Source organism: Papaver somniferum, chromosome 6, assembly GCF_003573695.1.
Source record: "Papaver somniferum cultivar HN1 chromosome 6, ASM357369v1, whole genome shotgun sequence".
Classification (NCBI taxonomy): Eukaryota; Viridiplantae; Streptophyta; class Magnoliopsida; order Ranunculales; family Papaveraceae; genus Papaver; species Papaver somniferum.
Window position 1 is genome coordinate 96,842,009 of NC_039363.1, and position 14,295 is coordinate 96,856,303.

Consider the following 14,295-nt stretch of genomic DNA (forward strand, 5'->3'; position numbering starts at 1 on the left):
TATCTGCTGAGTTTGGGAATTACAAACTCCTAAACTAGTCACCTTAAGTATGCGTAACCGTACGCATACTGGCGGAATTTCTCGAACCGAGAATTTTTGCTGAGTTTGGAAATTTAACAAACTCAAATCTGGTTGCTTAAGTACGCATACCCGTACGCATACTTAATTAAGATGGTTATTACGTGTGAGAAATACCCTGCCTATTTCTCGCATCAGAAGAGAGTAAAGGTGGTGGAATAATAAGATAAACTCAACCTAGTTTATCTTTATCCATTCCTGAAGAGACGGAAGAATTTCTCCGCACGGCACGAAAATAAATCCTTATCTTCACCGTCATGAGATTAGGAAATTCAACTATAAAAAGGTCATATATTTCTCAAAGCTAAAAATAATTTTTCTTCAAAAAAACTCTCTGAGCAATTCTTATTCAAACCTAAAATTCTCTGATCTCTCTCTTTGTCTGCTTCCAGTCCTAAACCTCTTTCGTGTGACTCAAGCAGCCTTTGAACGACCAAAGTGTGTGGTTTAGGCAGAGACTGTTCGTGCTCAACCTCCCGTAACCCACTTTCACCCTAGAATCCCACTTTTAACCTCTCTCGGATTTTAGGTAACTACATCGGTGAATTAATAACTTCGCCAGAATAATACTTTTTGACATACCCAATTTGAGCCAGTGTGCTAAATTAATAACCTCGACAAATTTATATATAAAAAAAAATTAAGCTTCCAAAAAGGCCCAACTAATATATGATTTAATAATCAATATAATAGCACTACATTATGGTGCCTTATTAAAATAAAATCCAATTTTTTGTCTCTTGTTCGCATTTATATTACACTGCACTTCATCTCTAATTTTTGTAGTCCGTTTAGAAGTTCTGCAATTGTTAGAGCAACGCTCGGTAGAACTCACAAGCGTTTCTATCTCAAGCTTGTTGCCAAGTTTAGTTGCCAAAACTATAAGTCTTGATATCTAGTATACTTATAGCTAAGTCTCGGATTAGGATAGAAAGTGTAGTTAAGCTTCACGGCATTCATCGATCAAAGACGAAGAATTACTAAGGGGAACTTGTGGAATTTCATCAACAAAAAGTATGTGGAGACTTGAACAAATCTATCACTCAAAAGTCTATCTCCTTTATCTCCTAGTTGAGACAAAAGTCGTATAGCTATATAGACTTCAATTATACACATTTGATATTTCCAGCTGAGTTTAACTTGCTTACATATTTCTCGAAATATGTGTTGGTAAGATTTCGCTTTAACCAAGTTCATCTTATATTCTTGACGAAAGTCAAAAGATGATATGTGAAAATCGTCTTGTAACATATTACATGATTTGTGTGAGACAGTCAATTGATATAGACTCGGAATGTTTCGTATTGATCATTCGACCGCTTGAAAATTGCTTCGAAGCTAATAGTTTGTGTGAGACAACTATTGTCGTCTTCTAAGAATGTTTCAATGATTGAAATGAGAGTTTAAAACTGTTAGAGCATTGCTCAGTCGAACTCGCATGCGTTGCTATGTCAAGCATGTTTGTCAATGTTAGTGATCAAAACTATAAGTCTTGATTTCAAGCCTATTTATAGATGTCTCGGACTAGGACATAGATAGTGTAGTTGATCTTAGATCTCTCGGCGTTCATCATTTGAAGACGAAGAACTACTAATGGAGCTTGTGGAACTTCATCAACAAAAGGTATGTGGAGACTTAAACTCATCTATCACTTGGAAAATCTATTTCTACTTTATCTCCTATATTGAGACATAAGTCGTGTTACGATATAGTTTTCTATTATGCACATTTGAGATTTCGATCTGAGTTTATCTCGCTTATATATTTCTCGAAATATGTGTTGGAAAGATTTCTCTTTAGCCATGTTCATCTTACATTGCTGACGAAAGTCCGAATAAGATCATATGAAAATTGCCAAGTTACATCTATCATGGTTTGTGTGATACAATCATTTTGTTGCCTTGGAATGTTTCATTATGATAATTTTAATAACTTGAAAATCGCTTTGACGAAAAATAGTTTGTGAACAACAACTATATAACGTCCTCTAAGAAAGTTTCAATGATTGAAATTAAGAGTTGATGATATAACCATCTTCGGATATAAGCATATATAGTGTGTTCGCACATTAGTGTATAAATCCATAAACCGCGGGAACCAAGTGTACGCATATGTGTGTATACAAAATTGGTGAAGGAGATAGCATAAGTATGCGTACCCGTACGCATACTGGTAGAAGTTTTCGAACCAAAAATATCTGATGTGTTTAGGAATTACAAACTCTTAAACTAGTCACCTTAAGTATGCGTACTCGTACACATACTAGAGGAAATTTTAAACCGAAAATATCTGCTGAGTTTGGGAATTACAAACTCCTAAACTAGTCACCTTAAGTATGCGTACCCGTACGCATACTGGCGGATGTTTTCGAACCGAGAATTTATGCAGAGTTTGGAAACTTAACAAACTCAAATACGGTTGCTTAAGTACGTATACCTGTATGCATACTTAATTAAGATGGTTATTTTGTCAAATTGGTCTGTTCATGAACTTTAAAATTTAAATCTTAAGGAATGCAATCTTTGCAAACCGTGGCTATAATGTTCATGATTGATTCGATTTAATCAAACTGATTTGATTTCAATTGTGTTTTCTATAACAATTGAACAACTGTTTAAATAGTTTCATTTGACTCATTTGAACTAGTTATGGTTAAGATGAATAAAGTTAATATGAGAGTAAACACATGGCTAACTTCGGTTGACCATTGTTGAGACAACATGAGTGTACATGTTTGGGTACGGTTACATAAACCTAAATGAGGGTACATTTTGTGTGTAACAAGCTAAGTTCGATCTAACTGTTGAAAGATATTATCTTGGTTGAATCAGGTTTTTCATCTAATGGTGATTATTGAATTCTTTGTTACCAAGGTAACTTGGATTGCAAACCCTGATTTGAAAACTATATTAAGGAGAACTCTAACAACTAAAAAACCCATACCTCCTGTGTGATACTAGTTGTACTGCTAGAGTCGATTCTCCTTTAACCTTAGGTTTCTTCTCGAGACCTGTAGGTTAACGACTTAAAGACTTCATTGGGATTGTGAAGCCAAACCGATACTACTTCTCTTGTAGTTGTGTGATCTGATCTTGTTATTTCTATCGTACGAGTACAATTGTAAACTTGGCTTGAGATTTATTTCTCCGATAGGAAATATAGAAAAGTAATCACAAACACCTTCGTATCATTGTTTGTGATTCCATAATATCTTGTTTCGCTAGTCGATTAAGATTTTTGTGAGGTGATTGATAATACTAGGCTGTTTTTCGGGAATATAAGTCCAGTTTATCAATTGGTTCATGTTCATCTTGATTTATCAAAAGACGGAACAAAAACTCTCGGGTATTTCGGTGGGAGACGGATTTTTTTATCAAGTCTTCGACTTTTGGTCGCAGCAACTCTTGGTTGTGGGTGAGATCAGCTAAGGGAATCAAGTGCGTAGTATCCTGCTGGGATTAGAGACGTAAGGAGCAAAATTGTACCTTGAATCAGTGTGAGATTGATTAGGGTTCAACTACAGTCCAGTCTGAAGTTAATTGGTAGTAGACTAGTGCCTGTAGCGGCTTAATATAGTGTGGTGTAGAAACTGGACTAGGTCCCGGGGTTTTTCTGCATTTGCCGTTTCCTCGTTAACAAAATTCTGGTGTATGTGTTATTTCTTTTCCGCGTTATATTTTTTATATAATTGAAATATCACAGGTTGTGCGTTGTATCGATCAATTAGGAAATCCAACCTTTGGTTCTTGATTGAGATTGGTTGATCCTTGAACATTGGTCTTTGGTACCGTTCAAGTTTACTCCTCTTATATTCAATCGGGCTCGCAAATTTCTATTTGCTGATTGCGGATTAAATTAAGAGTTTGCGATATTAAACTCTTTGATATACTTTATTCTAGATTGAGCCTGACTGTCCAGTTGATTCTCTAGAAAGTATATTGGAGTAAGTCCTCTCATATTTCCAAACGAATTGTTGGGTGTGGTTGTTAGACCCCCGCATTTTTAATTGGTATCAGAGCAGGCAAACACATTAAAGACCTTATAAGTCTGTGTTTGTAGCGATCTGGTGATGTATCGTTTCTAAAAACGCTACACCAGAAAAGGATAAACTCAACATCAAGCATGTTCTTGCAACCATTGCTATGGTTGAGAATCCTGATTTAAAAAACCTCATCAATTTTCTTTGTCTCAAGAAACATCACTTGATAAGAATAATTGAGGGTCTTGATAGCGAAAGTCGAATCAAAAAATCTGAGGTTCATGAAGGCTCTGAAGAGGTATATAATCTCCAAACGAAGTTAGATGAGCAAATCCATATCAACTGTGATCTTGTTATAGAAATTGCAAAACTTAAGGATTTGAAATCGGTAAAATCATCTTCATTGGGTTCGATTAACTTCTCTAATTCTTTGTTGAAAAATTGCCGTAAGTCAGACGATAGACGAGGCCCAGGCTTTGTGAAACATGTTCATGCTCAGAATTCTTCGAATAAGATTAATGATGTTGGGTTTTGTTTGTTTTGTGGTTCCTGTAATCACTTTCAACTTTCCTGTTTGTATTTTAAGAAAAGATTAAAAGTTTCAAGTGATCTTCATAAGAAAGCTTTATAACTTGTGTCTTCTCTTAAAAGAAAATCTATACGAAAGCCTAACTTGGTTGGTAGTACTAGCATGAGAGCTTTTGCTCTAAAGTCAACATCACCCTTTCAATGGTTCCTTGATAGAGGATGTAGCAAGCATATGACTGGAGACCTCTCGTGGTTTATCAACATAAGCGACTTTGATGGTGGACCAGTAACATTTGCAGATGGAAGCTGCTGCTACATAAGTAAGAAGGGGACGATCAAATTACCCGGTGTTCCTGAAATACATGATGTCGTATTCGTTAAAGGTATGACTGTTAATCTCCTTTCTATTGGCCAAATCCGCGACAAAGTCCATAAGGTTGTCTTCAATGCTAATGGATGTGACATTGTCGATAAATCTGGAAAAGTGATTTTTCATGGATCACGTGGCAAAAATAATTGTTATCTTCTTGATACTCAGTTCAATAATTGTTGCAACTTGACTAAGGTGGAATCTGCACATCTTTGGCATGTGTGTTTTGGTCACATCAATTATCGTCTCCTAACTAAGATCATTAACAAAGAACTTGTTAGAGGCGTTCCCAGAATCAATGCCAAGGTTGAAGGTGTATGTGGTGCCTGTCAAAAGGGTAAACAAATGAAAGTTCTATACAAATCATCTCGATACATTCTCACCAAAGCTCCACTTGATTTAATTCATATGGATTTCTTCGGCCCAATTCAACAGTCTACTGTGGCTGGGAAGAAATATGCTTTGATTATGGTGGATGATTACACCAGATTCACTTGGGTGGCTTTTTTTGCTCACAAGAATGAAACTCTAAGTGAATTCAAGATTATTGTGAACAGAATCCAGAATGAACAAGGTCGCAAACTAAAGAAAATTAGAAGCGACCGTGGCACTGAATTCAAAGACACAAAAGTATTTGAATATTGTGATTCTCTGGGAATTATTCAACAATACTCACCACCTATTACTCCACAAGAAAATGGAGTTGTAGAAAGGAAGAATAGAAACATTCATGAAATGACAAGGGTAATGCTCCATAACAAAGAATTACAGTTAAGGTTTTGGGATGAGGCGGTCTTTACGGCTTGCTACTTGATAAATCGTGTTTATCTATGGTCACAGACCTTAAACACTCCCTATGAGTTGTGGTACGGTAAGAAATCCAACTTACACTATCTTAGAGTGTTCGGTAGCAAGTGCTACATTCTAAAGGACCGTGAACAAAAAGGGAAATTTGATTCGAAAAGCGATGAAGGTATTTTTCTTGGCTATGCATCTGACAGTCGTGGTTTTCGAGTTTTTAATCTCAGAACCCAAGTCATGATGGAGGCTGCAAATGTTATTATTAATGATTTAAGTAATTTTCATCATAATGACTCTCCTGCTGAATTGCCTCCTATCGAGACAATTGATAAATTCAAAGAAACGTCAGAATCAGTAGTAGTTGTTCCAGCGGTTGCTGATTCAGAAGTTTCTAATGATGAGGAGAAAAGCTCTAGTCAAGATATTCCTGTTGAACAAGAACGTGTCCCTCCACGACGTATTTGGGTTCAAAGGAATCATGATACCGACAATATCATTGGGGGAATGGAATCTACTGCTAAGACAAGAGGTCAACTTCAAAATATTTGCAATTTTGGTTGTTATCTGTCGCAATTAGAACCTAGAAATATTGATGAAGCTCTTAAAGATCCCCATTGGGTGAATGCTATGCATGAAGAGTTAAATCAATTTCAAATACAAGACATATGGGAACTCGTACCTTGTCCACCCAACATCAATATTGTTGGAACCAAATGGATATTCAAGAACAAGTTTTATGAGTTTGGCACCATTGTCAGAAACAAATATAGACTTGTTGCTCAAGGATATTCACAGATTGAAGGAATCGACTTTGACAAAACCTTTGCTCCTGTGGAACGCCTCGAGTCCATTCGGATGTTACTAGCTCATGCTTGTTTTCTTAAGGTTAAGTTGTTTCAAATGGACATAAAATCCGCTTTCCTAAATGGGAATTTAAAGGAAGAGATATATGTCGCTCAACCTAAGGGATTCGAAAACCCTAATTTTCCTGATCATGTCCTTAAACTCAATAAGGCATTGTATGGATTAAAACAAGCACCTCGAGCCTGGTTCGAAAAACTACCTACTTCTCTTTTTAGGAAAGGTTTTTCGAGAGGCGGAGCTAATAACACTTTGTTTACCAAATGGAGTGGGAAAGATGTTGTGATTTCTCAAGTCTATGTAGATGATATCATTTACAGATCAACATCTGAGAAACTTGCAAAAGATTTTCAAGTCTCTCTTGGTAAGGAGTTTGAAATGAGCAATGTTGGTGAATTAAAATATTTTTGGGTTTACAAATTCAACAACACAAGGATGGAATTTTCTTATCTCAAGAAAAATATGACAAAGATCTATTTTCAAGATTCGGCCTTGATAAGTCAACTTCAAAAATGACTCATATGCCAACCACGGGTAAACTTCATCGAGATGAGAAAGTTGTAAATATGGATCAAAAACTCTGTTGATCTATCATTGGAAGTCTTCTATATCTCATAGACACAAGGCCTGATAATGCATTTAGTGTTGGTTGTTGTGCTAGGTTCCAGGCAAATCCGAAAGAGTCCCATCTTGCAGCTGCAAAAAGGATCATACGCTACATTAATCACACTGCCGGGTATGGTCTTTCTTACACTTTTGATACTAACACTAATCTTACTGCCTATTCAGATGCTGATTAGGCAGGATGCGTGGAAGACAGAAAAAGTACATCAGGGGGTTTCTACTATGTAGGATTGAATCTTGTTGCTTGGCATAACAAGAAACAAAATTCACAATCTCTCTCAACATGTGAAGCAGAGTATATTTCTGCAGGTTCATATTGTACTCAGCTTCTATGGATGAAACAAATGCTTGCTGACTATGGAATTGGCTCAGGAATAATGAAGATCTTTTGTGATAATTCCAGTGCGATTCGCATAACTGATAATCATGTTGAGCATTCAAGAACAAAACACATTGATATAAGATACCATTTTATTCGAGATCTTTATGAGAATGGTATCATAAATATGGAATTTGTGCCTTCTGAACAACAATTGGATGATATTATCACCAAACCATTAGACACTGCCACGTTTCAAAACTTGAGGCAGTATATTGGTGTTGTCTTGGTTCATTAGTCCTTCATTACTCTTGCCCATGATAGAATCTCGATCTTTTGGGAAATTGAGTTTGGATTTCCTTGAGTAAGGGTTCAGTTTTTGCTTTTGTTTCTAGATAGATACGGTTCTGTTTGTTTCAGTGTGTGTGTTGAAATCCTTATTTTCTTGTAAAAGTAAGGTTGCATTTGTTGTTCATTTGGGAATGAAATTTTATGGGGAAGAGTTCTTTTGAACTTGTGCTTAATCGCTATATCTTTGTGGGGAGTGCGGCTGTGGAATATTTTAGGGCTTATCTTGTATCTTAATAAACTCCTTGATGGATGCATTTAGTTTCGGCTTTATGATTGCATCTAAATTTGTTGGTATGTTGTTCTCTTTTGGTCATGAAGTATCTCCGTGGAAATTTCATTAGGATCCCACTAATTTTCGTACCTTTGCCAATTTTATTGACAAAAGGGGGAGAATTAATGTGTAGTTCATACTACAAATACATATGATTTACGAATCATTATGTAAGGGGAATGGTTTTCATGTTGAGATAAAGTATTGACTAAAGGGGAGTGATACATATCACCATAGTATTGTTGTCAAAGTTGTGATACAATTGAAATTCGATGTTGTGTGATAATACTATGACACTGTATAACAATGATTGAGAGCATTTGTTTTCTCATTGTTATAGCTAAGGATCTTCAACAACCTTTGGAATCATGGAGTACTTGGAAGTGACGAAGATTTCGAGTCGTGTTGAATATGCCAAGGAGATCAAGCATGTGGATGAAGCTTCAATTTTTTATTTATTTTGTAATCCATATGTATTGATAGTTTTGTCTCTAAAATTGACAAAGTGGGAGATTGTTAGAGCATTGATCGTCCGAACTCGCTGTGTTGCTATCTCAAGCATGTTTGTCAATGTTAGTGATCAAAACTATAAGTCTTGATTTTTAGCCTATATGTCTCGGACTAGGACATAGATAGTGTAGTTGAGCTTAGATATCTCAACATTCATCATTTGAAGACGAAGAACTACTAAGGGGAGCTTGTGGAACTTCATCAACAAAAGGTATGTGGAGACTTAAACTGATCTATCACTTGGAAAGTCTATTTCTACTCTATCTCCTATATTGGGACATAAGTCATGTTACGATATAATTTTCTATTATGCACATTTGAGATTTCTATTATGTTACGATATAGCTTTCGCTTTATCCATGTTCATCTTACATTCCTGATGAAATTCCGAATAAGATCATATGAAAATTGCCGAGTTACATCTATCATGGTTTTGTGATACAATCATTTTATGTTGCCTTGGAATGTTTCATTATGATAATTTCAATAACCTGACAATCGCTTTGAAGAAAAATAGTTTGTGAACAACAACTATATAACGTCCTCTAATAATGTTTCAATGATTGAAATTAAGAGTTGATGATACAACCATCTTTGTATATAAGTATATATAGTGTGTTCGCACATTATTGTAGAAATCCATAAACCGGAAACCAAGTGTATGCATATGTGTATATATAAAATTGGTGAAGGAGACAGCATAATTATGTTTACCCGTACGCACACTGGTAGAAGTTTTCGAACCGAAAATATCTGTTGTGTTTCGGAATTACAAACTCCTAAACTAGTCACCTTAAGTATGCGTACCCGTACGCATACTTAGAGGAAGTTCTCGAAACGAAAATATATGTTGATCTTGGGAATTACAAACTCCTAAACTAGTCACCTTAAGTATGCGTACCCGTACGCATACTGGCGGAATTTTTCGAACCGAGAATTTCTACTGAGTTTGGAAACTTAACAAACTCATATCTGGTTGCTTAAGTAGGCATACCCGTTCGCATACTTAAGCTGGTTATTTTGTCAAATCAGTCTGTTCATGAACTTAAATATTTAAATCTTAAGGAATGCAATCTTTGCAAACAATGGCTATAATGTTCATGATTGATTCAAGTGAATCAAACCGATTTGATTTCAATTGTGTTTTCTATAGAAATTGACCAACTCTTTAACTAGTTTCATTTGAGTCATTTGAACTATTTATGGTTAAGATTAATAAATTTAATACGAGAGTAACCATATGTATAACTTCAGTTGACCATTGTTGAGCAAACATGAGTGTATATGTTTGGGTACGGTTACATAAACCTAAATGAGGGTACATTTCATTTGTGTGTAACAAGCTAAGTTCGATCTAACGGTTGAAAGATATTAGCTTGGTTGAATAAGGTTTGTCATCTAACGGTGATTATTGAATGCTTTGTTACCAAGGTAACTTGGATTGCAAACCCTGATTTGAAAACTATATAAAGGAGCACTCTAACAACTGGGAAACCTAATCCCCACACCTCCTGTGTGATACTAGTTTTATTTGTAGAGTCGATTCTCCTTTAACCTTAGGTTTCTTCTCGATACCCTGTAGGTTAACAACTTGAAGATTTCATTGGGATTGTGAAGCCAGACCGATACTACTTCTCTTTTAGTTGTGTGATCTGATCTTGTTGTTTCTATCCTACGAGTACAATTGTAAAATTGGCTTGATATTTATTTATATGATAGGAAAGATAGAAAAGTAATCATAAACACCTTTGTCTCATCGTTTGTGATTCCACAATATCTTGTTTCGCTAGTCGATTAAGATTATTGTGAGGTGATTGATAATACTAGGCTGTTCTTCGGGAATATAAGTCCGGTTTATTAATTGGTTCCTGTTCACTTTGATTTATCAAAAGAAGGAACAAAAACTCTTGGGTATTTCTATGAGAGACAGATTTATTCAATCCTATAGACTTTTCTATGTGAGACAAATTTATTTATTAAGTCGTCGACTTTGGGTCGTAGCAACTCTTGGTTGTGGGTAAGATCAGCTAAGGGAATCAAGTGCGTAGTATTCTGCTAGGATCAGAGATGTAAGGAGCGAAACTGTACCTTGAATCACTGTGAGATTGATTAGGGTTCAACTGCAGTCCAGTCCGAAGTTAATTGATAGCAGGCTAGTGCTTGTAGCGGCTTAATACAGTGTGGTGTTCAAACTGGACTAGGTCCCGGGGTTTTTCTGCATTTGCGGTTTAGCAAAATTCAGGTGTATGTGTTATTTCTCTTCCTCATTATATTTTGTTGTATAATTGAAATATCACAGGTTGTGCGTTGTATCGATCAATTAGGAAATCCAACCTTTAGTTGTTGATTGAGATTGATTGAACCTTGAACATTGGTCTTTGGTATCGTTCAAGTTTACTCCTCTTATATTCAATCGGGCTCGCAGATTTATATTTGCTGATTGTGGATTGAATTAATAGTTAGAGATATAAAACTCTTTGATATAATTTATTCTATATTGAGTCTGACTGTCCAGTTGATTCTCTAGAAAGTTTATTGGAGTAAGTCCTCTCAGATTGCCAAAGTGATTATTGGGTGTGGTTGTTAGACCCCCGCATTTTCAAGAATACTTAACCGTGATTGGATTTTAAACACAATATGCATACTTGCATATGTGTTGATCCAAGACCAGAATGTAGTATGCATACCCGTATGTGTACTGGCGAGGTCAGGTAAAGTCCAGGAGCTAGAGTATGCGTACTTGTACGCGTACTGGCGAAGTCAGTTAAAGTCCGAGTACTATAGTATGCGTACCTGTACGCGTACTGGATTCAACTGAAGCTTGGAAGTGTATGAAAATATGCGTATCCGTTTGCATACTGGCGAACACAGTCCAAGTTCGGCTACTTAGGTATGCGTACTCGTTTGCATACTTGAGCAGGTTATGTTCTAAAATCGGTTTGTTCATGAACTAATACATTTATATAATAAGGAATGCAATCTTTTGCAAACCGTGGCTATGATGTTCATGAATTTATTCGAGTGAATCAAAATAGATTTTGCTTCAATTGTGTCTTGCATACTTCTATGAGAATATAAAAAATTGAACAACTCTAGAACTAGTTTCATTTGAGTCATTTGAACTAGTTATAGTTAAGCTGAATAAGGTTGATATGAAAGTGTTCATATGGATAACTTCGGTTAACTATTGTTGAGCCAAAAAAGGTGTACACGTTTAGGTACGGTTACTCATATCTAAATGAAGTCACTTTTCATTTGTGTGTAATAAGCTAAGTTCGATATAACGGTTGAAAGATATTAGCTTGAGTCTAATCAGGTTTTTATCTGTCGGTGAATATTGAATGCTTTGTTACTAAGGTAACATTGATTGTAAACCCTTATTTGAAGACTATTTAAAGGAGATCTCTAGCAACTTGGAAACCTAATCCCAACACCTCCTGTGTGATACTAGTTGCGACTAGAGTCGATTCTACTTTAACCTTAGATTTTTCTAAAACCTAGTAGGTTAACGACTTGAAGACTTCATTGGGATTGTGAAGCCAGACCCAACTATTTTCTCTGTAGTTGCGTGTTCTGATCTTGCTATTTTCTATCGTGATTGAGTATTGTCTTCTCTAAGATATGCTCTAAATTTAATCTCCGATAGGCAAGATAAAAAATTAGTCACAAACATCTTCATCTCATCGTTTGTGATTCCATATTATCTTGTTTTGCTACCATACGATTAAGATTATTGTGAGGTGATTGATATTTTTAAGCTGTTCTTTGGGAATATAAGTCCCGTATTATCATTTGGTTCATGTTCACCTTGATTTATCAAAATACGGAACAAAACTCATAGGTATATATGTGGGAGACATATTTATCAATTCAATATAATTTTCTATATGAGACAGATTGGTTTATCAAGTCTTCGACTTTGGGTCGTAGCAACTCTTAGTTGTGGGTGAGATCAACTAAGAGAATCAAGTACGCAGAGTCTTGTTGGTATTCAGAGGTGTAAGGAACGCAACTGTATCTTGATCAGTGTGATATTGGTTAGGGATCAACTACATTCCAGTCCGAATTTAACTTGGAGTAGGCTAGTGTCTATAGCGGCTTAATACAATGTGGTGTTCAAATATGGACTAGGTCCCGGGGTTTTTCTACATTTGTGCTTTCCTCGTTAACAAAATTTCTGGTGTCTGTGTTATTTCCTTTTTTATATTTTCTATATAATTGAAATATCACAGGTTGTACATAAGTTCAATAAATTGTAAATCCAACCTTTAGTTGTTGATTAAATTGATTGACACTTGGATATTGGTTTTTGATATCGTCCAAGTTATTTCTTATATTCAATCGGGCTCACAAATTTCTATTTGTTTGATTGCAGATTGAATTGAGAAATATAGATATAACTCTTTAATATACTTTTCTTAAGATTGAGTCTGACTGTCTAGTTGATTCTCTTAAAAGTATATTGAATTTATCCATACAGATTGCTAAGCGAAATATTGGGCGTGGTTCTTAGACCCCCACCTTTTCAATTGGTATCAGAGCAGGAAAACACGTTTAAGACTTTATAAGTTTGTGTTTGTGGAAATCTGATTTGTGTGGATAGCAGTATATCTCAAACTCGCATGCATAGAAATGAGTTCTAAAAGTTTTAATTATGACAAATGTCTTGGGCTTACCTCCAAGGATAACTCTTTTGCTGATTCTTCCGAATCCCGAGGTAGGAATTTTTTGCTATCAGATTCTAATAACATTCCCTCTGAAGAGACATTGAACACCATGTCTAAAAATGAAATGGAAATCACCAGAAGTCAAAACAATACAGCTGAGACTATTTTTTTTCAAGATGCTAAGATAAAATCTCTTGAAGACAAACATGATTAGCTTATTTATGAACTTGAGAAATCTCTTGGTCGAGAACGAGAACTCCATAGCATCATTTAGTCCTTCTATAACAATATCGAAAAACTTGTTTAAGAAACTACTCTACAGCGTGAAAATATTAGTACTCTTGAGTATATTGTTAAAGAAGATTCAATTAGAGAAAAACGTTTGATCAAGACTCATTTATCAGATCTGAACAGCCTTCATGTTGAAAAAGAGAAATTAGTTGCTTCCCTTCTTCTAGCTCAAAAATAGTGCAAATCCTTGAAAGAGGAAACTCTATTTTAATGAGAAAATCTTTTGTGTCAATCACCAATTCTAAGACAGAATTACAGTACATGAAGAAAAGTTCTCCAAAGGAAGTTCCTTCTAAGAACTGTTTACATAACTTGCAGTCTTCTAATAGGGCTATGAATTTAAAACAGGTTCCGTCCAATGTTTCTCTTCCACGAACCTGTTCTTTCCGTGGGAAAAAGAATCACTATATTAAACATTGTTTTTATAGAAAGAAACAAATTTTTGATCTTCAAAATCTACTTATTTTTATTGTCGATAGAGTAAATTGTCTGACGACATATACAATGGATTTCATTCCTGCAGAAAGCCAGAACTCTCATAAAAGGGACTTCAATGGTCGCGCATCCCGAAATTTCTACAGGGATCATGTTTCTCCTAAAATACACATTCCCATGGTTTATGAGAACAAGTCTGGTAGATCTAAG